The following is a 24719-nucleotide window of genomic DNA, read 5'->3' on the forward strand; positions in this document are numbered from 1 at the left end:
TAGCACAGTGTGCCCACGGTTCCTTCTAGCGCAGTGTGCCCTGGGTTCCTTCTAGTGCAGTGTGCCCTGGGTTCCTTCTAGCGCAGTGTGCCCAGGGTTCCTTCTAGCGCAGTGTGCCCTGGGTTCCTTCTAGTGCAGTGTGCCCTGGGTTCCTTCTAGTGCAGTGTGCCCTGGGTTCCTTCTAGTGCAGTGTGCCCTGGGTTCCTTCTAGTGCAGTGTGCCCTGGGTTCCTTCTAGTGCAGTGTGCCCTGGGTTCCTTCTAGTGCAGTGTGCCCTGGGTTCCTTCTAGTGCAGTGTGCCCTGGGTTCCTTCTAGTGCAGTGTGCCCAGGCTTCCTTCTAGTGCAGTGTGCCCTGGGTTCCTTCTAGTGCAGTGTGACCTGGGTTCCTTCTAGCGCAGTGTGCCCACTGTTCCTTCTAGCGCAGTGTGCCCTGGGTTCCTTCTAGTGCAGTGTGCCCTGGGTTCCTTCTAGCGCAGTGTGCCCAGGGTTCCTTCTAGCGCAGTGTGCCCTGGGTTCCTTCTAGTGCAGTGTGCCCTGGGTTCCTTCTAGTGCAGTGTGCCCTGGGTTCCTTCTAGTGCAGTGTGCCCTGGGTTCCTTCTAGTGCAGTGTGCCCTGGGTTCCTTCTAGTGCAGTGTGCCCTGGGTTCCTTCTAGTGCAGTGTGCCCTGGGTTCCTTCTAGTGCAGTGTGCCCTGGGTTCCTTCTAGTGCAGTGTGCCCTGGGTTCCTTCTAGTGCAGTGTGCCCTGGGTTCCTTCTAGTGCAGTGTGCCCTGGGTTCCTTCTAGTGCAGTGTGCCCTGGGTTCCTTCTAGTGCAGTGTGCCCTGGGTTCCTTCTAGTGCAGTGTGCCCTGGTTCCTTCTAGTGCAGTGTGCCCTGGTTCCTTCTAGTGCAGTGTGCCCTGGGTTCCTTCTAGTGCAGTGTGCCCTGGGTTCCTTCTAGTGCAGTGTGCCTTGGGTACCTTCTAGTGCAGTGTGCCCTGGGTTCCTTCTAGTGCAGTGTGCCCTGGGTTCCTTCTAGTGCAGTGTGCCCTGGGTTCCTTCTAGTGCAGTGTGCCCTGGGTTCATTCTAGTGCAGTGTGCCCTGGGTTCCTTCTAGTGCAGTGTGCCCTGGGTTCCTTCTAGTGCAGTGTGCCCTGGGTTCATTCTAGTGCAGTGTGCCCTGGTTCCTTCTAGTGCAGTGTGCCCTGGGTTCCTTTGACCAGAGTGTAGAGGCAGTCCATGGATGACATCAATGCAACTGACTAGCCTTTACGTTCCCCAGAATGTTTCAGTGCCTCCAACACAGTAAAATAATGACACAGATTGTCTGAGAGCTTATTAATGCCATGACGTAGGTTTGGTAGGGGGTCTATAAGGCCACAATCACTGTTTCATCATGAACTTACCCAGATGTTGGGAGTGCCTACAGGCTAGGCTGACCATAGGTCCAATTTAGAATGAGACTGTCCTGTTGAGACTGTCCCTTCTTTTTATGAAAAATGCGGATTTCCCCCTGTTTTTGTTTAAAGAAACACTTCTCTGGAGGACCAGTGGAGCACTGAAGCAGCGGGGCAGTATAGCTGGGCTGCTGGGGGCCATATGTCTGTGGGGGTCATTTGCCTACTACTATATATGGTGCATAGAGTAGAAAGGGCCTACAACTATATGGATGCACAGAAGGGGCCTATAACTAATTATATATGGGGGCAGTACAGGGCATTATAGAGTCCTACAACTATATATGGGTCAGTATAGGGGCTAACATCTATATATGAGGGCAGTATGGGGGCCTAGAACAATATATTGGTCATATATAGTGACAGTATAGGGCCCTACAACTATATATAACCCTGTCCCATTTTTGCTATCCCAATGTCCTATTTTTGACTCAAGGAAATATATTCAGCCTACTACAGGCACGAGAGCTTCATACATACTACTGAGTCACATAAAGAGTTGCCGCAGTGAAATTTGCGCAAATTTGATCCGCCTGTGATTTTAGTTTTTTTTACTTAGATTTTTGGTGCGATTTGGAATCTAGCCCAAAATTGGTTGACGATCTTTGTGCCCATGGACCTTTGATACGTCACTTTGCTCTCGCTAAATTACACAATTTATATCTGTGAAGATGTTCAACTTGAATCATCGTTCGTCAAAAACCGATGTGTGATATAAGTGTGATATATGTTTCCTTAATTTTTTTGTGAGCGGTGTGTAATGTGAAGCCGTAGTCTGCGCGCTCTCCCTTTCCCGCGGTCGCACCACGACAGCTCGGTGTCTGTGTTATACGTTCCTGTTTATTGCACGTTCTGCTAATTGGCACAACCGTAGGAAAGTGACAACTTCCTTGTTTTCCCCGAACGCCGCGATTGCTCAAGGCAGAGTTGAAGCTTCCCCCTCTGCCGCTCCTCATGTTTGCCCGAAACGATGGAATCATCCAAGTGTTTTTACAACAGACCGCGTTATTGTTCTACAGCTTGCTGCCTGGGGCCCAAACCTTCCTGAGCCTCCAGAGAAGACGTGTCTGCTGCCCCTCACAACTCTCATACAGCCTCACAGCCTCCCCGCTCCCGGTTTTCACTCATGGTGAAGAATTGATGGATTGCTGGGATTTGAGGGGTCTGCGAGGTCGTTTTATGGAGAACAAGACTGTTGTGTGAATGGCCACTTCTGCCTTGTATTTGAATCGTACACAAATCCTTTAAATATGGGGTTGTAGGGGATTAGCAAAACATGGCTGCTTTATTCCAAAAACAGAGCCGTACCTGTCAGCAGATTGGCCCAGATTCATCAACCTACCCAATAACCAAAATAGTTTTGTTTTGCCCATAGCAACCAATCACTCAGTCTGTCTCAGGAACTGTCCAGAGCAGGAGAGGGTCGCTATGGGGATTTGCTCCTGCTCTTGACAGTTCCGGAGGCAGACAGAGGTGTCAGCAGAGAGCACTGTTGTCAGACAGAAAAGAAATTTAAAAAGAAAAGAACTTCCTGTAGAGCATACAGCAGCTGATAAGTACCGGTGCATGTGTGACCCTACCCTCAGGCTAGGTTTCCAATCAGGTTTTTTTCTGGCGTTTTTTTTTTTTAACCCCTTAAGTACTCAGGGTTTTTCCGTTTTTGCACTTTTGTTTTTTCCTCCTTACCTTTTAAAAATCATAACCCTTTCAATTTTCCACCTAAAAATCCATATTATGGCTTATTTTTTGCATCACCAATTCTACTTTGCAGTGACATTAGTCATTTTACCCAAAAATGCACGGCGAAACGGAAAAGAAAATCATTGTGCGACAAAATCGAAAAAAAACCGCCATTTTGTAACTTTTGGGGGCTTCCGTTTCTACGCAGTGCATATTTCGGTAAAAATTATACCTTATCATTATTCTGTAGGTCCATACGGTTAAAGTGATACCCTACTTATATAGGTTTGATTTTGTCGCACTTCTGGAAAAAATCATAACTACATGCAAGAAAATTTATACGTTTAAAAATGTCATCTTCTGACCACTATAACTTTTTTAATTTTCCACGTACAGGGCGGTATGAGGACTCATTTTTTGCGCCGTGATCTGAAGTTTTTATCGGTATGATTTTTGTTTTGATCGGACTTTTTGATCACTTTTTATTCATTTTTTTAATGGTATAAAAAGTGACCAAAATACGCTTTTTGGGACTTTGGAATTTTTTTGCGCGTACGCCATTGACCGTGCGGTTTAATTAATTATATATTTTTATAGTTCGGACATTTGCGCACGCGGCGATACTACATATGTTTATTTATTTTATTTTTTTACACTGCTTTATTTTTTTTTTATGGGAAAAGGGGGGTGATTCAAACTTTTATTAGGGAAGGGGTTAAATGACCTTTATTAACACTTTTTTTTTTACATTTTTTTGCAGTGTTATAGGTCCCACTGTTCCATTTTCTTTTCCATATATTCTGGTGTTTTTTTCTAACACAGTTGAGTTCTTTTTAAATGGCAATGCAACACTTAAAGGGGTACTCCGGTGAAAAACTTTTTTATTTTTATTTAAATCAACTGCTGCCAGAAAGTTAAACAGATTTGTAAATTACTTCTATTAAAAAATCTTAATCCTTCCTGTACTTATTAGCTGCTGAATACTACAGTGGAAATTCTTTTCCGTTTGAAACACAGAGCTCTCTGCTGACATCATGACCACAGTGCTCTCTGCTGACATCTCTGTCCATTTTAGGAACTGTCCAGAGTAAAAGGAAATCCCCATAGCAAACATATGCTGTTCTGGACAGTTTCTAAAATGGACAGAGATGTCAGCAGAGAGCACTGTACTCGTGATGTCAGCAGAGAGCTCTGTGTTTCAAAAAGAAAATCATTTTTGCTGTAGTATTCAGCAGCTAATAAGTACAGGAAGGATTAAGATTTTTTTTAATAGAAGTAATTTACAAATCTGTTCAACTTTCTGGCACCAGTTGATTTAAAAAAAAATAAAATAAAAAAAAGTTTTTCACCGGAGTACCCCTTTTAAGGACCCCAACAAAGAGCAGATCAGTCATCTGAGGGAAATTGCCATTGACTGACCATGTTCCCTGCAGCGGCCACTACTGGGAGTATATAGTATTACATGCAGCCATTCAAGTGAAAACTCATCCTTGAAATATTGGCCCTCCCCAAGGAATATTGGTCCCAGTGGCCCAATGATGTGGGTCATAGAGGGGGCTCCTAAGCGTAGTAGTATGATAAATGAGAATTCAATTCTACATGCCTCATTGAGAGAACCGAAAACTCTATACTAATATGCTAATAGAGGTTATCACTTGTCGGCTTATGAATGGCTCCTTGCTGATGGAGGATGAAAAAACATATTTAAATAGATAATTTGTCAAAATCCAATTGCTATATCTCTGGGGTGCAAGAGTTGTCATGGGGACAGAGGTACAACATCTGCATTTGTAGAATAATGTGACCACTGATGCTTATATACATTTTTATTTAAAAAACAAACAAAAAAAAAAACAACTCCTAATAATCTATTGTACGTTGGCATACTGATTGCCCTGTGCTTATCCTACCTCTGAGCACAATGACAGGAAGTGTTGTCACGGGGACAATGGCATAGAGTCATGTTTTCATTACAGATCTGTAACTGTAATCTCTTACACAATACATTTGAAAAGTTTTCAGACCTTTTCACATTTCGTTATGTTACTTCTTGTGCTAAAATAATTTAAAGGAGTACTCCGGAGCTAACCTTTTATGGGGGAATTGGAGCATGAGGCAAAGTTATATAACATTCTAATATACTCACGTTTTCCATATGGTCTTCTTCCCGGTATTCTTCTCGCTTTTCTCTCTGGATGGAAGCTGGGTCTTTTGATGACGCTCGACCTATCCGCCGCCATCTTCGCCCAGTGACTCATTGCTCCCATGAGTCACTGCGGGCTGTGCCGGCCTCCCCGCCCGGAGTCGGCTACTCCCCCAAAGTTAATTCATTCTGCGCATGCGCAGTACTACGCAAATAGCGTAGGGCTAACGCTAGGCTCCTATCGCTGCCTACGTTAGCCCTACGATATTTGCGTAGTGCTGTGGCATTTTTGTGACACCGCTAGTGCAGTGTTTCCCAACCAGGGTGCCTCCAGCTGTTGCGAAACTACAACTCCCAGCATGCCCGGACAGCCGAAGGCACACCAGCACACCATAGGCTTCAGGACGCCGAAATCATTTATTTTATGGACCTGAAGAAGGCACATGCTGGTGCCGAGACGCGTTGTCCGTTTGTTCTAAACCATAATAAACTCTCCTGTGCTTTATTAGCGTTCCGCATCCTTTTATTCTAGCAGTAGCGCTCGTCTAGTATCCCCATTTTCTACTCTCCTTTTCCTGGTTGTCTATAGTGAGGAGAATGAGCAATGATATCAGTGACTATAGGTGATGTCTTCTCTATAGTGAGGAGAATGTACAATGATATCAGTGACTACAGGTGACGTCTTCTCTATAGTGAGGAGAATACACAATGATATCAGTGACTAGAGGTGACGTCTCCTCTATAGTGAGGAGAATACACAATGATATCAGTGACTATAGGTGACGTCTTCTCTATAGTGAGGAGAATACACAATGATATCAGTGACTACAGGTGATGTCTTCTCTATAGTGAGGAGAATACACAATGATATCAGTGACTACAGGTGACGTCTTCTCTATAGTAAGGAGAATACACAATGATATCAGTGACTACAGGTGACGTCTTCTCTATAGTGAGGAGAATACACAATAATATCAGTGACTAGAGGTGACGTCTTCTCTATAGTGAGGAGAATACACAATGATATCAGTGACTATAGGTGACGTCTTCTCTATAGTGAGGAGAATACACAATAATATCAGTGACTAGAGGTGACGTCTTCTCTATAGTCTTTCCTTATCTAATTCTGATGGAACATACTGCCAGGACTTGTTCCAGCTAAATCTTCTCTCTGCAGAATGTGGCGCCGAGATGGTATTGGCTCCTCACTATGTCAGTGGATTCTGATCCTCTATATAAAAACTATTATTATAATACTGCCAAACACTGTATCCTCTAAATATATAGGATATATATACACTGCACTCTTTGAATATAAACATTCCACACACCGTACCCTCTGAATATAAATCTGCCACATACTGTACCCTCTAAATATAATTCTACCACACACTGTACCCGCTGATTATAATACTACCACACACTGTACCTACTGAATATAATACTACCACACACTGTACCCACTGAATATAATACTTCCACACACTGCGCCCGCTGAATATAATACTACCACACACTGTACATTCTGAATATACTCCAACACACACTGCACTCTATGAATATAAACCTGTCACACACCATACCCTCTAAATACAATGCTACCATACACTGCACTCTCTAAATATAAACCTGTCACACACCATACCCTCTAAATACAATACTACCATACACTGCACTTTCTGAATATAAACCTGTCACACACCATACCTTCTAGATGCAATACTACCATACACTGTGCTCTCTGAATATAATACTACCCTCTGAATATATTACCACACACTGCACCCTCTGAATATAACCTTGCCATACAGTGCATTCTCTGAATACAATACTACAACAGCAGTAGCACCCCTCATCATCCGTTGGCTGATGTTATTACCACGGGAGGGGGGGATTGGTGGTGTTGCTGGTGGATGATTAAGGTGCTACTGCTGGGGGGGGGGGGGGGGTAGGGCTGTTGCTGGTGGATGAAGATGGTGCTACTGCCTGGGGGGGGTGGAGGTGGAAGCCTTAGGTAGGAAGCAGTTCCCCCACATTAGGTAGCAGGTTCCCCACATTAGGTAGTAGGTTCCCCACATTAGGTAATAGGTTCACCACATTAGGTAGTAGGTTCCCCACATTAGGTAATAGGTTCCCCACATTAGGTAGTAGGTTCCCCACATTAGGTAATAGGTTCCCCACATTAGATAATAGCAGTTTCACAGACAGACACACACACAGACACACACCCGGACAGACATAGAAACACACAGACAGACATAAACACACACAGACCCACAGACAGATTGACACACACACGGACACGCACACAGACAGACAAAGACATAGCCTGCGCAGCGCTTCTTCTCTCCGGCGGCAGCCGGACGAGCGACGTCACTGATGTCCTCCTGCGCGGGTCTGTGGAGGGACATCACTTACACGATGTCCTTCATCAGACCCGGGCCAGCCGCAGGTGTGGCATGGGGTGTGAGATGCAGGGCAGATTGAATTACCCTTGGGGCTGATGGCATTAACCCCTTGTATTCATGACGCCAGGGCGTGGTTTATCCTCAATACTACCCGAAGGTATACCGCTGGATCCTGGGCTAGGCACAGGGGCAATAATGACTCCGATGCCAAGTTATGGACAATGATAGCTTTACTGAGTGACAGATGGTACAGTCTATACAGTGTAGCCGGGCCCACGGAGGTGACCAGTGACTTCAGAGACCTTAAGGGCTTGCTGGGACTTGCAGTGGTTTTGGACAGTTTAGTGCAGGCCACGTTGACTTGACAATAGATGACAGTGACTGACTTGACTGGAGACTAAGCTGTGACTGTAGTTACTTGTAGACTTGTAGCTTGTGGCTGCAGACGTGACTTGAGGCTCCTATGACTCCAGACTCTTAGGCTCAACTGCACCTCAGCAAAGACTCAGGAACTAAGAGAGAAGAGACTCCTCCCAGGGATTTTATGGGGGAGACTCTGGTGGGGTCCCATTGGTCACCCTCCTGGTTAACAATCACATGATAACTCACATGACACCTGAAGATCACATGGGAACATTTCTTAAAGATACAACACTTCTTTACACACTTTACAGCATTATAAATGGCAAAACATATGTACATGAGGGTACGGGTGTAAGGGGGCCCTGGGAGGCTGCCTGACAGGGCAGCAAGGGTACGGGGTAACAACTCCCATACTGGGCCACCACACAGGCGCAGCTAAAGACGGACAGGTGTGGTGTCACCCCATTAGGCTGGTGACACCCGTGCGGCCCGCTACGCCATTGGGATGGGGACGGTTGGTGGAAGCCATTTGCAGGTCTCTCCAGAGATGTTCCATTGGGTTCTGGCTCTGACTGGGCCACCAGGACATTCACACAGTTGTCCCTAAGCCGCCCCTGCGTTGTCTTGGCTGTGTCCTTAGGGTCATTGTTTTATTAGAAGGGGAACTTTCGGTCCAGTCTGAGGTCCAGAACACTCTGGATCAGGTTTTCATTAGGAATATCTTTATACTTTACTCCATGTAGCTTTCCCTTAACCCTGACCAGTCTCCATGGGGGAGATTTATCAAAACCTGTCTAGAGGAAAAGTTGCTGAGTTGCCCATAGCAACCAATCAGATCGCTTCTTTCATTTCTGAAAAGGCCTGTGAAAAATAAAAGAAGCGATCTGATTGGTTGCTATGGGCAACTCAGCAACTTCTCCTCTAGACAGGTTTTGATAAATCTCCCCCCATGTCCCCGCAGCATGATGCTGCCCCCTCCATGCTTCACTGTAGGACAGATGAGGAGTTGTGCCTGGTTTCCTCCAAACATGATACTTAGAATTGAGGCCAAAAAGTTCAATCTTGGTCTCATCAGACCAGAGAATCTTGTTTCTCACAGTTTGAAGGTCTTTTAGGCACTTTTTGTAAACTCCAGCTGGCTTTTATGTATTTATTTTTATTTATTTTTACTAAAGATAGGCTTCTTTCCGACCTGCAATAAAACCCAAATTGGTAGAAACTGCAGAGATGGTTGACCTTCTGGAAGTTTCTCCCATCTGTACACTTAGCCATAGTGACCGCTGAGTTCTTGGTTCTAGGCTCTTCTCCTCAGAATACTTAATCTGGAGGGGTGGCCAGCTCTATATAGAGTCCTGTTTTTTCTAAACTTCTTCCATTTAAGAATTATGGAGGCCACTGTGCTCTTGGGAACCTTCAGTGCAGCAGAAATTCTTTCATACCCATCTCCAGATCTGTGCTTCTACACAATCCTGTCTCTGAGCTCTACAGGCAGTTCTTTCACCTTATGGCTTGGTTTTGTGCCCTGATATACCGTATTTTTGCCGTATAAGACGCACTTTTTCTTCCCCAAAACTGGGGGGGGGGGGGGAAGAAGTCGGTGCGTCCTATACGGCGAATACACACCTATCGCGGCGGTCCCTGCAGCCATCAACGGCCGGGACCCGCGGATAATACAGGACATCACCGATCGCGGTGATGCCCTGTATTAACCCTTCAGACGCGGCGATCAAAGCTGACCGCCACGTCTGAAGCGAAAATAACACTAACCCGGCTGCACCGGGAGGGACCTTTCCTGCCTCCTTGGTGTCTGCTCCGTGCCGGGATCCCCTGCATGGCCGGCGCTCTCCTTCGTCGTCGTAACACACTGCGCCCCGTTATCCAATAGCAACGTGATGGTGGCGACCGAGAGCAAGGATATCGGGCAGCAGAGACGTTCTGGAGCAACGGGGACACCCCGGGGACGCGGCGACAGCGATGGAGGGCGACATCCAGGGCAGCGGTGACGGTCCGGAGCGGCGGGGACACGTGAGTATTACCTCCTATACCAGTGGTCTTCAACCTGCGGACCTCCAGATGTTGCAAAACTACAACTCCCGGCATGCCCGGACAGCCAACGGCTGTCCGGGCATGCTGGGAGTTGTAGTTTTGCAACATCTGGAGGTCCGCTGGTTGAAGATCCCTGTGACCTATACTTTACATTGTATTCTATTTAAAATTGGGTGCGTCTTATATGCCGGAGCGTCCTATAGGGCGGAAAAATACGGTACATCGTCAGCTGTGAGACCTTATATAGACAGGACTGTGTCTTTCCAAATCCTGTCCAATCACCTGAATTTACCACAGATGACCTCTCAGAGAGGGTCAGGAGAAACGGGAGGAACCAGAGCTAAATATCAAGTGTCATAGCAAAGGGTCTGAATACTTATGTGAATGCAAAAATATTATTAAAAAAAAATGTGCATTAAAAATCTAAAATTCTGTTTCCACATTCTTATTATGGGGTACTGAGTGTAGAAAAATGGGAAAAATTTGGATTAATTTTTATTTTTTGCCCCAACATTAAAAAAAAATGTGAAAAAATGAAAGGGTCTGAAACCTTACGGAATGCATTGTACTCCGTCATCACATAAACTCATATCATCTTTTACCGCATTTTCTTCTCACCTCCCTGATATATAATTACATTTGTAAAGAATGAGACAGTCAGTGACTAACATTTCCCCTAGATATTATTACAGTCCATGTGAGGCAGGTCGCCAGCTCTGCTGACTGTATGGGCTGAAAAGGATCCTCCAGAATTTCTCTTATTTGTATTTACTTTATGGACCACCATAGCGGAGAAGTACGTGACACATGAGCTGGCGCCATCACTGCACCCATATCACTCACCTCCTCTTACCTCCTAAATTGCTGCCATGTTGTTTTCTACTTTATATAAGGGATTTTTTTTTTTTTTGCTTTTACATCTTTCAGCTTTATATTAGCCTCTTAAAATAAAGGGGCAAGTTTTATGATGTTTAAAGGGGTTATCCAGGAAAAAACTTTTTTTTATATATCAACTGGCTCCGGAAAGTTAAACAGATTTGTAAATTACTTCTATTAAAAAAATCTTAATCCTTCCAATAATTATTAGCTTCTGAAGTTTTCTGTCTAACTGCTCAATGATGATGTCACGTCCCGGGAGCTGTGCATGATGGGAAAATATCCCCATAGGAGCTGGACAGCTCCCGGGACGTGAGTCATCAGAAAGCAGTTTGACAGAAAATAGCAACTCAACTTCAGAAGCTAATAACTATTGGAAGGATTAAGATTTTTTAATAGAAGTAATTTACAAATCTGTTTAACTTTCCGGAGCCAGTTGATATATAAAAAAAGTTTTAGCCTGGAATACCCCTTTAATCCTTTCAGTACTTATGAGCTTCTTAAGTTAAGGTTGTTCTTTTCTGGCTAAGTCCTCTCTGATGACACGTGTCTCGGGAAACGCCCAGTTTAGAAGAGGTTTGCTATGGGGATTTGCTTCTAAACTGGGCGGTTCCCGAGAGAGAACAACCTTAACTTCAGAAGCTCATAAGTACTGAAAGGATTAAGATTTTTTAATAGAAGTAATTTAGAAATCTGTTTAACTTTCTGGAGCCAGTTGATATGTATAAAAAAAGTTTTTTCCTGGAATACCCCTTTAAGTCTGAACATTTTTATTCATTGGTTGCTTTGGGATTCACTCCAATATCACAGTCACCATATTCTTAAAGGGGTTCTCTGGATTAGAAAGCCCGATTTTCAAATAGCCAGAAAGAGGAGGACCCAGCCTGGCCATGCTTGTACAGACAGCCTATTCATTTTAATTAGAACTGTGTAGTACTTCATCTCTCCTGTGGTGGTGCTGTAAATTTTTTTTAGAAAAATTAAAGGGTTTCTCCGCTGCTCAGCGTTTGGAACAAACTGTTCCGAACGCTGGAGCTGGCGCCGGGAGCTTGTGAAGTCATAGCCCCGCCCCCTCATGACGTCACACCCGCCCCCGTCAATGCAAGTCTAAGGGAGGGGGCGTGACATCACGAAGGGGCGCGGCTATGACATCACGAGCTGCCTGCTCCAGCGTTTGGAACAGATTGTTCCAAACGCTGAGCAGCGGAGTTAATAAAAACTTCCTGCCCTTGCTGATCACTTAGGATTCTGGGAGTAGTGCGCTTGTTGGGGTAACGTCTAACCAAAAGGGAATGTTGAAAGAGGGAAAGCCTTTTATAACTTACTCTAAGACTGAGTTCACACTAGCATAATATGGATTCAATTCTGTGTATTTTGGCTGCAAGTCCCTGCCCATCTGCGTTTCCCGTCATGTGGGATGTCATGTGGAAACATAGCCTCAGGTTAGTGTGAACTCAGCCTTAGACAACACTGGACTCCCCCCCCTTACGATACATAAGGGCTCATTCACACTACAGAAATATTTCGGCCGAGGATAATTAGGGAGTAATTATAGGGGGGGGGGGGGGCGGGACAGAATCCATCTGTAGTGGGCTGCTCCCATCTCCATAGATGCCAATGCATTTCCGAGAGGTCTAGGGGATAAATGTCTGATCACGGGGGGGTCCGACCGCTTGGACCCCCGCTATCTCCCGTACAGGGCTCCGACTTGGCCCTGGCTAAACTGTTGTGTGTGATGTTTCGCTTACAGCAGGTCAGCTGGTACAAACACCCCCCTTCATTCATCTCTTATGGGAGAAACAGAGATACAGGAACGCTGTGTCTCCACCTCTCCCATAGAGTTAAATGGAGGGGGCGTGTTTGTACCACCTGACCTGCTGGTATAAAACACGCTCTAACAGCACCGACTTGGGGCCCCGTACGGTAGATCGCAGGGGGTCCGACCGCTGGGACCCCCGCGATCAGACATTTATCCCCTATCCGCAGGATAAATTTGTTACCACTGGACTTCTTCTTTAATCACGGATACTGTATCCTATAATAACCTAAAAGCAAATACATCACAGCAACAAGCTCGCTGTGCTTTCATGTAATACTAGATAGTAGATGTTTAGTGCTTTAAAGGGGTATTCCAGGAAAAACTTTTTTTTTTATATCAACTGGCTCCAGAAAGTTAAACAGATTTGTAAATTACTTCTATTAAAAAGTCTTAATCCTTCCAATAATTATCAGCTGCTGAAGTTGAGTTGTTCTTTTCTGTCTGGCAACAGTGCTCTCTGCTGACACCTCTGCTTGTCTCGGGAACTGCACAGAGTAGAAGAGGTTTGCTATGGGGATTTGCTTCTACTCTGGACAGTTCCCGAGACAGGTGTCATCAGAGAGCACTTAGACAGAAAAGAACAACTCAACTTCAGCAGCTCATAAGTACTGAAAGGATTAAGATTTTTTAATAGAAGTAATTTACAAATCTGTTTAACTTTCTGGAGCCAGTTGATATATATATATATATAAGTTTTTTTTCCTGGATAACCCCCTTTAACTCTTGAAACAGTACGGACCCCTGTGTGATTCAGGTGACAAGGGTTAAGCAGTGATGCTTATACCGTGAGTGCTGACAAATGGGATTATACTTCATACAGTGAAATGGACCCCTAAGGCATGCTCTGGGGAGCAGGGAAAAATGCTGCTTCTATTACTTGTCAGCAGATTTGCAGTACAGGAAGCGGCATACATGTGTGATGGGGAAAGTTTACCACAATCCATGATGTATAGTGAGACGGATCACTGTGTAGATTGTCCGTGACATGTGAGGGTGCTGCTGGAAGCTACTGGGGACTAATGCGTGGACCCCCCAATGTGTCTCAACCAATAAAGGGTTGTATACACCCTAGTGTAGTGGTCTCCAAACTGTGGACCTTCAGCTGTGGCAAAACTACAACTCCCAGCATGCCCGGACAGCCGTATGCTGTCCGAGCATGCTGAGAGTTGTAGTTTTGCAACAGCTTTTCTTGGGTCTGTGGTGTCCAACCCTCATCATGTAGAAAGTAGTTGTTGGCATCACACATGCACTCGCCCTACTGTGCACTGAATGGATCTGTATATATTTTACCATGCTGGGCCCTGGTGATGCGCACTGCAGCTGTCCGTCACTATCTCATCTTACTGTCCCTGACAGAGCAGTGCTGAAGAGTAAGGATGAACTGCCGTTCACTGTAATGCAGCAGGGATTCTCATATAACATATATTATATAGCATGTATGTGTATAAGGGATCACCAGATCATGTGTGTGTATTATAGATTACCTGATCATGTATGTGTATAATGGATCACCTGATCACGTGTGTGTGTGTGTAGGTGATCACCAGATCATATGTATGTATAATGGATCACCAGGTCATGTGTGTGTATAATAGATTACCTGATCATGTATGTGTATAATGGATCACCAGATCATGTGTATGTATAATGGATCACCAGGTCATGTGTGTGTGTAATAGATTACCTGATCATGTATGTGTATAATGGATCACCTGGTCATGTATGTGTATAATGGATCACTTGATCATGTATGTGTATAAGGGATCACCAGATCATGTGCGTGTATAATAGATTACCTGATCATGTATGTGTATAATGGATCACCTGATCACGTGTGTGTGTGTATAATGGATCACCAGGTCATGTGTATGTATAATAGATTACCTGATCATGTATGTGTATAATGGATCACCAGATCATGTGTATGTATAATGGATCACCAGGTCATGTGTATGTATAATAGATTACCTGATCATGTATGTGTATAATTGATCACCTGGTCACGTGTGTGTGTGTGTGTGTGTGTGTGTAGGTGATCACCAGATCATGTGTATGTATAATCGATCACCAGGTCATGTGTGTGTGTATAATAGATTACCTGATCATGTATGTGTATAATGGATCACCTGATCACGTGTGTGTATAGGTGATCACCAGATCATGTTTATGTATAATGGATCACCAGGTCGTGTGTGTATAATAGATCATCTGGTTATGTATGTGTATAATGGATCAACACATCATGTGTGTATAATACATCACCTGATCATGTGTATGTATAATGGATCACCTGATCATGTATATGTATAATGGATCACCTGATAGTGTGTGTATAATACATCAGCTGATCATGTGTCTGTATAATGGACCACTTGATCATGTATATGTATAATGGATCACCTGGTCGTGTGTGTATAATGGATCATCTGGTCATACATATGTATAATGGTTCACCTGGTCATGTGTATATATAATGGATCACTTAATCATGTGTATGTATAATGGAACACCTGGTCATGTATGTCTATAATGGATAACCTGAAAATGTGTATGTATAATGAATCACCTGGTCATGTATGTGTGTGTATAATGGATCACCTGATCGTGTATGTGTATAATGGATCACCTGGTTATGCTTGTGTGTCATAATGGATCACCTGATCATGTATGTGTATAATGGATCACCTGGTTATGTATGTTTATAATGGATCACCTGGTCATGTATGTGTATAATGGATCACCAGCTCAAGTATGTGTATAATGGATCACATGGGAAAAACTTCAACCGTTGGAAGGCTCAAACGGGGAGGAAATGAAAAATTTGGGTTAACTGAGGTGCACACCTCAGTTAACCTAATGAATCACCTGGTCATGTATGTGTGTGTATAATGGATCACCTGATCGTGTATGTGTATAATGGATCACCTGGTTATGCTTGTGTGTCATAATGGATCACCTGATCATGTATGTGTATAATGGATCACCTGGTTATGTATGTTTATAATGGATCACCTGACCATGTATGTGTATAATGGATCACCTGGTCATGTATGTTTATAATGGATCACCTGATCGTGTATAATGGATCACCTAGTTGTGTATGTGTATAATGGATCACCTGGTCATGTGTGTGTCTAATGGATCACCTGGTCAGGTATGTGTATAATGGATCACCTGGTCATGGATGTGTATAATAGATCAACTGGTCATCTATGTGTATAATGGATCACCTGGTCATGTATGTGTATAATGGATCAATTGGTCATTTATGTGTATAATGGATCACCTGGTCATGTATGTGTATAATGGATCACCGGATCATGTATGTGTATAATGGATCACCTTGTCATGTATATGCATAATGGATGACTGGATCATGTATCTGTATAGTGGATCACCTGGTTATGTATGTGTATAATGGATCAACTGGTCATCTATGTGTATAATGGATTACCTGATCATGTATGTGTATAATGGATCACCTGATCATGGATGTGTATAATGGATCACCTGATCATGGATGTGTATAATGGATCACCTGGTCATGTATGTGCATAATGGATGACTGGATCATGTATGTGTATTATGGATGACTGGATCATGTATGTGTATTATGGTTGACTGGATCATGTATGTGTATAATGGATCACCTTGTCATGTATATGCATAATGGATGACTGGATCATGTATGTGTATTATGGATGACTGGATCATGTATGTGTATTATGGATGACTGGATCATGTATGTGTATTATGGATGACTGGAGCATGTATGTGTATTATGGTTGACTGGATCATGTATGTGTATAATGGATCACCTTGTCATGTATATGCATAATGGATGACTGGATCATGTATGTGTATTATGGATGACTGGATCATGTATGTGTATTATGGATGACTGGATCATGTATGTGTATTATGGATGACTGGATCATGTATGTGTATTATGGATGACTGGATTATGTATGTGTATTATGGATGACTGGATCATGTATGTGTATTATGGATGACAGGATCATGTATGTGTATTATGGATGACTGAATCATATATGTGTATAATGGATCACCTTGTCATGTATATGCATAATGGATGACTGGATCATGTATGTGTATAGTGGATCAACTGGTTATCTATGTGTATAATGGATCACCTGATCATGTATGTGTATAATGGATCACCTGATCATGGATGTGTATAATGGATCACCTGGTCATGTATGTGTATAATGGATCACCTGATCATGGATGTGTATAATGGATCACCTGATCATGTATGTGTATAATGGATCACCTGATCATGGATGTGTATAATGGATCACCTGGTCATGTATGTGCATAATGGATCACCTTGTCATGTATATGCATAATGGATGACTGGATCATGTATGTGTATTATGGATGACTGGATCATGTATGTGTATAATGGATGACTGGATCATGTATGTGTATTATGGATGACTGGATCATGTATGTGTATAATGGATGACTGGATCATGTATGTGTATAATGGATGACTGGATCATGTATGTGTATAATGGATCACCTTGTCATGTATATGCATAATGGATGACTGGATCATGTATTACACTTCAGAACTCTATGCATTAGTCTAGCTCAGTGACATTGTGGCTCCTATAGGCATCACCTACAACTTCCAGCACCACTGATGACAGGCTGGTGCTCCGCAGATACGTGGAGATAAGTGGAGGAACTTTCCGGGCCCATTCACCCTCCCATCTTATTAACCCAAGAGACGACCTCTCTCCCCATCACCCTTTTCACACTTCTTGGGTACCAGCGACAATGGCTTGTTGTTATGTAAAGAAGCCTGTATCCAGAAAAAAAAAACGCAAAGAGATTTTTCAGTGTCGGAATCTTAGTCACATGGGGCCGTTACAGTCGACCCCCCCCCCCCCTCCCCCAGCTAATCTAGTTTCTATAGAAACAAGATCGGGAAAAAAAGACAGACGGAGAGGGGCAGAAAAGAGTGAGAACGAGAGAACGAGGGATAGAGAGGTGAGCAGCCATAGGTACGAGGGGAGCCCACGGGGCGTCTATGGCCACTGAGGGGTGTGCTGATGGACAGGACCACAGGTGACGCATCAAGTCCCTCTACATGACTGATGTGCAGGGATGATGTTCACGGATCTTAGGTTCCTCCGGAGGTGGACGAAGAGTCAAGGTAGAGTAATAGCAGGTAAGTGTTAATGCAAGTCAGCGGGAATGGGGAACACTGTGCATGGTACGATAGATGATAGACACATACATATCAGATAGATATAAGATGCATATGAAATAGATAGATATGAGATAGATAGATAGATAGATAGATATGAGATAGATAGTTAGATAGATATGAGATAAATAGATATGAGATAGATAGATATGAGAGATAGATGGATAGATAGATATGAGATAGATATGAGATAGATAGATATGAGACAGATAGATATGAGATAGATAGTTAGATAGATAGATATGAGATAGATATGAGACAGAAAGATAGATATGAGATAGATAGTTAGATAGATATGAGATAGATAGATAGATAGATAGATAATAGATAGATAGATATGAGATAGATAGATATGAAATAGATAGATAGAGTTACAGAATGATATTAATTGCTACAATTAAACCCAGTGCAAAGTTCTTGCAAAGACAGACTGGCAGAAATAGATACAGTAGAGGATAAAAAACCAAGACATTGCTTCATAGATTAACCCCCAACAGGTGGTGGGCAGATCCTGCTCGGAACAGGAACACAGGACACCCGGTCAAGAGACTCCTATCCCCTTCTCCATCTGTTGTTCTCATTTGCTACATACACCCGCCTGTCATTTTCATGCAGTTTTTTTTCCCCATTATTTGATTCGGGTCCAGAAGACGTCGTCCGCAGGATGGAGTTACAGCCCCCCGGCTTATGTTATCCCGCAATAACTCTTCTCTGCTCGGGGAAGGTAACTCTCATTACCTTTCTTGGCCCTTGTGCATGTCTCTCTATTAATAAGAACCTCGGACGTGTACGCGGCGCTGTATGGAAGGATGGCGGGCATTGGTCTTGTTGTACTTTTTCAGTGGTCTCCAAACTGTGGACCTCCAGATGTTGCATAGCTACAACTCCACTGGGACCTGTAGTTTTTGCAACATCTGGAGGTCCACAGTTTTGAAACCACTGTTCTATATTATATCCTATAACCAGTTCTGAATGAAACAGTCCAGGATTACGTAGGGGAGGTGTCGTAATGAAATAATTTGTCGGATGAAATCATTTCCACATAGAATGAAGCTGCCTGGGCAACTTATCTATTAGATACATTTAGTTCTGTGTGCACCAGTCACAAGGTATGTGGCCCCCCATCCCTTTTCATATAACACCTGAGAAGCCACGATCTTACAACTTGGACGTACAGAACATTCACTGACCCAACTTTAATGGTTCTTTAAAGGGGTATAGCGGTCTAATGCAGTCCTGGCATATGCACAGGAGGTCTCACTAATGGGACCCTCATCTATTTGGAGAACTGAGCATTGGTGACCACCCTTCACTGATTTAATATGGCCATCAATGGTCACTTTTACCATAAAGTTCCCATGTCTGACTAATGGGACCCTCATCTGTTGGGAGATCTGAGGTTTGGTGACCACCCTCTACTGACTCAATACGGCTATCAGTGGTCATTTTTACCAGTAAAAGAGTCCATGTCTGACTAATGGGACCCTCATCTGGTAGGAGGACTGACACTTGGTGACCACTCTTTAATGATTCAATAAAGCCATCAATAGGTACTCTTACCATTGAGAACGATCGAGAGGTGCCCATGTCTGACTAATAAGACTCTTATCTGTTGGGAGAACTGAGGTTTGGTGACTACTCTTCACTGACTCTAAACGGCCATAAGTGGTCACTTTTATCCCTAGAAGTGCCCATGTCTGACTAATGGGACTCTTATCTGTTGGCAAAACTGAGATTTGGTGACCACCCTTTACTGACTCTATACGGCCATCAATGGTCACTTTTACTATTAAGTACAATAGACAGGTGCCCATGTTTGACAGTGTTTCTTTTCTACGTCGTCCAGTAGGATAAGGGGTCACAAAGGTGGGGCCCCCAGATATTAGGCATTTGTGACATATCCACTAGATATCCTTTATATATCTAATGTGGGAAGTGCTGTTAAAGTTTCACATTTGATGTTTGCATTCTCAGAATGTAAATTATATGCAATGTATATACTGTATACCTATCTACATCAAGAACACAGCCCACCGCAGCGCTCCATGATAAGGGGGATAAAAGTAAACCGTGATGTATTCCATACTCAAGCAGCGACATTTCAGCTTCAGTCTTTCTCAATTTTAGAAATAAGCCGAAACGTCGCTGCTTGTTACTCATGAGTATGGAATACATCACTGTTACATTTTTTCCCCTTATCTTGGAGCGCTGCGGTGTATCTACCAAGCGTTATGTGGAGACCAAACCCGTAATTGCTGCTTGTATCCGAACATTAGATACACCTCCTATAGTCTGTCTATATCCTATCTATCTCATATCTATCTATCTATTTCATATCTATCAATCTATCTCATATCTATATCTATCTATCTCATATCTATCTCATATCTATCTATCTCATATCTATATCTATTTCATATCTATCTATCTCATATCTATCTATCTCATATCTATCTATCTCATATCTATCTCATATCTATCTATCTCATATCTATCTATCTATTTCATATCTATCTATCTCATATCTATATCTATCTATCTATCTATCTCATATCTATCTATCTCATATCTATCTATCTATCTCATATCTATCTGTCTATCTCATATCTATATCTATCTATCTCATATCTATCTCATATCTATCTATCTCATTTCTATATCTATCTATCTCATATCTATATATCTATCTCATATCTATATCTATCTATGTATCTATCCCATATCTATCTATCTATCTATCTATCTCATATCTATCTATCTATCCCATATCTATGTATCTCATATCTATGTATCTCATATCTATCTATCTCATATCTATCTATCTCATATCTATCTATCTCATATCTATCTATCTCATATCTATCTATCTCATATCTATCTCATATCTATCTATCTCATATCTATCTATCTATCTCATATCTATCTATCTATCTATCTATCTCATATCTATCTCAAATCTTTCTATCTATCTTTTCCTTTGATAGGAGGAGAATTGTCGATCATAAGCATGCAGAATCTCATGACATTTATTGGGTTAATAGGTAGATATCAGGGGGTTAATCTCTGTATGGCCGGTCGTGGGTCTTGGCGGGGCTTTGTTTTTTGCATTTTCTTCAGAAATGTAATCCCACCACCTAATACTGGTCAGTGATCCGTGGTGATGATGTGCTGCCCTGGGTACACCTGTTCTGTAGCCGATGACAGGTGCAGTGAGGTTGCGTCTGCTCGCTGCGCTATTCTTAAACCTCATTAACATATTTTACTCCCATTCCGTACGGCAGATCGAAAAAGGGGGAGCAATAGAAGAGATGGACTTACAGTTAGTCTGTGCCACTAACCTGAGTGCCAAGAGGAAGAATCTGAGATCTTCTTTACTAATAGCCAGAATTGGCTGTGACCCCCCAACCGTGGTGATTTAGCAGTGCCCCCTCACTGGCCCTTACCTGCATTACCAAGGACATTTTAGATAATATGTATAATGTATAATAATGTCATGTGACCATTAAAGCGCACCTGTCATTTCTGGTGACATTTCAGGATAAGCTGCCCTGTGTGTGTACATGAGGAGCAGCACCATGTCTATATTTTCCAAGGGGGTTCCAAAAGTTTAGGAGAACTGCAAATTATAGATGAAGCCTGCAGAGCAGAAATCTTCTGAAAAATACTGTATCCAAGTTATATAGCGCTGCTCCTCATGTACGCACATAAGGCAGCTTATCCTGAAAAGCGATATGAGGGATAGATAGATAGATATGAGATAGATAGAGAGATAGATATGAGATAGATAGATAGATAGATATGAGATAGATAGATATGAGATAGATAGATAGAGAGATAGATATGAGATAGATATGAGATAGGTAGATAGATAGATATGACATAGATAGATATGAGATAGGTAGATAGATATGAGATAGGTAGGTAGATAGATATAAGAGAGATTGACAAAGATGGTGTGATACCATCGAAATGTTGCACAACATGGGCCAATAAAGCTCTGTTACTTTCACCATATGCTGCTTGGGTGTGCTCCTATCTTTTGGATAATCTATAGATAGAAAGTTATGAGATAGATAGATAGATAGATAGATATGAGATGGATAGATAGATATAAGGATAGATATGAGATAAATATATAGATATAATAGATAGATATATATGAGATTGATAGATAGATATGAGATAGATAGATAGATATGAGATGGATAGATAGATATAAGGATAGATATAAGGATAGATAGATATGAGATAGATATGAGATAGATAGATAGATAGATATGAGATAGATAGATAAATAAATAGATATGAGATAGATAGATGTGAGATAGATAGATGCGATAGATAGATAGATAGATAGATAGATATGAGATAGATGTGAGATAGATAGATGTGATAGATAGATAGATAGATAGATAGATAGATATGAGATAGATAGATAAATATAGGAGGGGGAGATAGATAGATATGAGGTAGATGTGAGATAGATAGATACATATGATATAGATAGATATGAGATAGATATATATGAGATAGATAGATATGAGATAGATAGATAGATATGAGATAGATAGATAGATAAATAAATAGATATGAGATAGACAGATAAATAGATATGAGATAGATAGATGTGATAGATAGATAGATAGATAGATGTGATAGATAGATAGATATGAGATAGATGTGAGATAGATAGATATGAGATAGATAGATAGATAGATATGAGATAGATAGATATGAGATAGATAGATAAATATAGGAGGGGGAGATAGATATGAGATAGATGTGAGATAGATAGATAGATACATATGATATAGATAGATATGAGATGGATAGATATATGTGAAATAAATAGATACTTAAAAATATAGATAGATATGAGATGAATATTGTGAACCTCTGGATGTTGCAAAGCTACAACTCCCAGCATCCTTTGGCTGTCTTGGCATGCTGTGAGTTGTGGTTTTGGAGCAGCTGGAGGCACCCGGGTTGGGAGACAGTGCTTTCTACCCATCAATTGTATGCAATGAAAGAGCCATGAGAGCAGAGCTCCCAGCAGCCAGATTCATTTGGGGGTGGGGGGCGGCAGACTATCAGGTTATGAATTCTAATGCTCTGTTCCCATGAATATTGCTTCAGCCCAGACAATATCTCAGTGTATAACTGGAAAATATGTTAATACTTCCAGAATCAGCTTTTCCAAACAGACGACATATAATTATGGATTTTTAGCCTTTCAACACGGCGACGTAAAGCGAGCCTGAGGAGATCTGTACATTAACCCATTTGCAACTCTTTTCTCCATTACACATGGGGGGGGGGGGGGGGCATAGCAAGCGGGGGTCCCTCATAGCAAAATGTTTCCGAACCAGTGTGCCTCCAGCTATTGCAAAACTACAACTTCCAGCATGCCTGGATAGCCGAAGGCTGTCCAGGCATGCTGGGAGTTGTAGTTTTGCAACAGCTGGAGGCACACTGCTTGGGAAACACTGCCACAGAGACATAGTGGCACCTTGAAATGAAATCTGAAATCCTCCTGAACTAATACAGAATACTTAGGAGCGTATTCACAGACAAAAAGCTGTCACCTAATCATAGGGCGCCCCATGTTTCCCCACAGCAAGGGTTTCTGGGTAAAAGCCATTTCCCAGTCTAATCCCGCTCCTGACTCTATTATAAATTGATTTCTGGTCAGTAAAGGGAGCAGTCACAGGTAGTGGGAATGGGCCAGGAACAGGAAGAAATCAAGGAAAATAGGGGGAGATTTATCAAAACCTGTGTAGAGGAAAAGGGGTGCAGTTGCCCATAGCAACCAATCATTAATTTTTTAGAGGCCTTGTTATGGATGATAGAAGCAATCGGATTGGTTGCTATGGGCAACTGCACCTCACTTTCTCAGCACAGGTTTTGATCAATCTCCCGACTGTCCCCAATTCAGCAGATCATCTGGGGCCCATTCACTCTTGTTGGGACCACAGGATATCTGACCATGATGATCAATCTATCATCAAGATATCTAATTATCTACTAATTATCTATTATCTAGCTATATCATATCTATCTATCTAGAATTCTATCTCATATCTATCTATCTATCTTATATCTATCTATCTATCATCTATCTATATCATATCTATCTATCTCATATCTATCTATCATCTATCTATCTATCTATCATCTATCTATATCATATCTATCTATCTATCTATCTCATATCTATCCCATATCTATCTATCTATCTCATATCTATCTCATATCTATCTATCTATCTATCATCTATCATCTATCTATCTCATATCTATCTATCTATCTCATATCTATCTCATATCTATCTATCTATCTTCTATCTATCTCATATCTATCTATCTATCATCTATCTATCTATCTCATATCTATCTATTTATCTATCTCATCTCATATATATCTATCTCATATCTATCTATCATCTATCTATCGCATATCTATCTATTTATCTATCTCATCTCATATATATCTATCTCATATCTATCTATCTATCAAGCACACTTGATAAAGACGGTGTGATACCGTTGAAACGTTGCATCTGACATGGGTTAATAAAGTACCACTGAAGTTCACTTGAATTGACGGATGTGCTGCTGGAATTCTTTTTGGCTTGATGTATCTATCTCATATCTATCTATCTCATATCTATCTATCTATCTCTCTCATATCTATCTATTCATCTATCTATCTC

At 42.1% G+C, this 24719-nt stretch overlaps 1 protein-coding gene across 14 annotated transcripts in view; it reads left to right on the forward strand.

Annotated features, from left to right (window-relative positions):
- Positions 1–24719, forward strand: part of LOC130283916 (ankyrin repeat and fibronectin type-III domain-containing protein 1-like) — a 443479-nt gene that overhangs the window by 288305 nt on the left and 130455 nt on the right. Inside the window, exon 1 of one of the 14 annotated variants that reach the window (XM_056533669.1) lies at positions 17767–17968. The exons of the other annotated variants lie outside the window; for them this stretch is intronic. The gene's annotated coding sequence lies outside the window, so the exon portion shown is untranslated. Of the gene's footprint in view, positions 1–17766; positions 17969–24719 lie in introns of those variants that run through there. 14 annotated transcript variants of the gene reach the window in all.

Source organism: Hyla sarda, chromosome 8 (genome assembly GCF_029499605.1).
Source record: "Hyla sarda isolate aHylSar1 chromosome 8, aHylSar1.hap1, whole genome shotgun sequence".
NCBI classification, from domain to species: Eukaryota; Metazoa; Chordata; class Amphibia; order Anura; family Hylidae; genus Hyla; species Hyla sarda.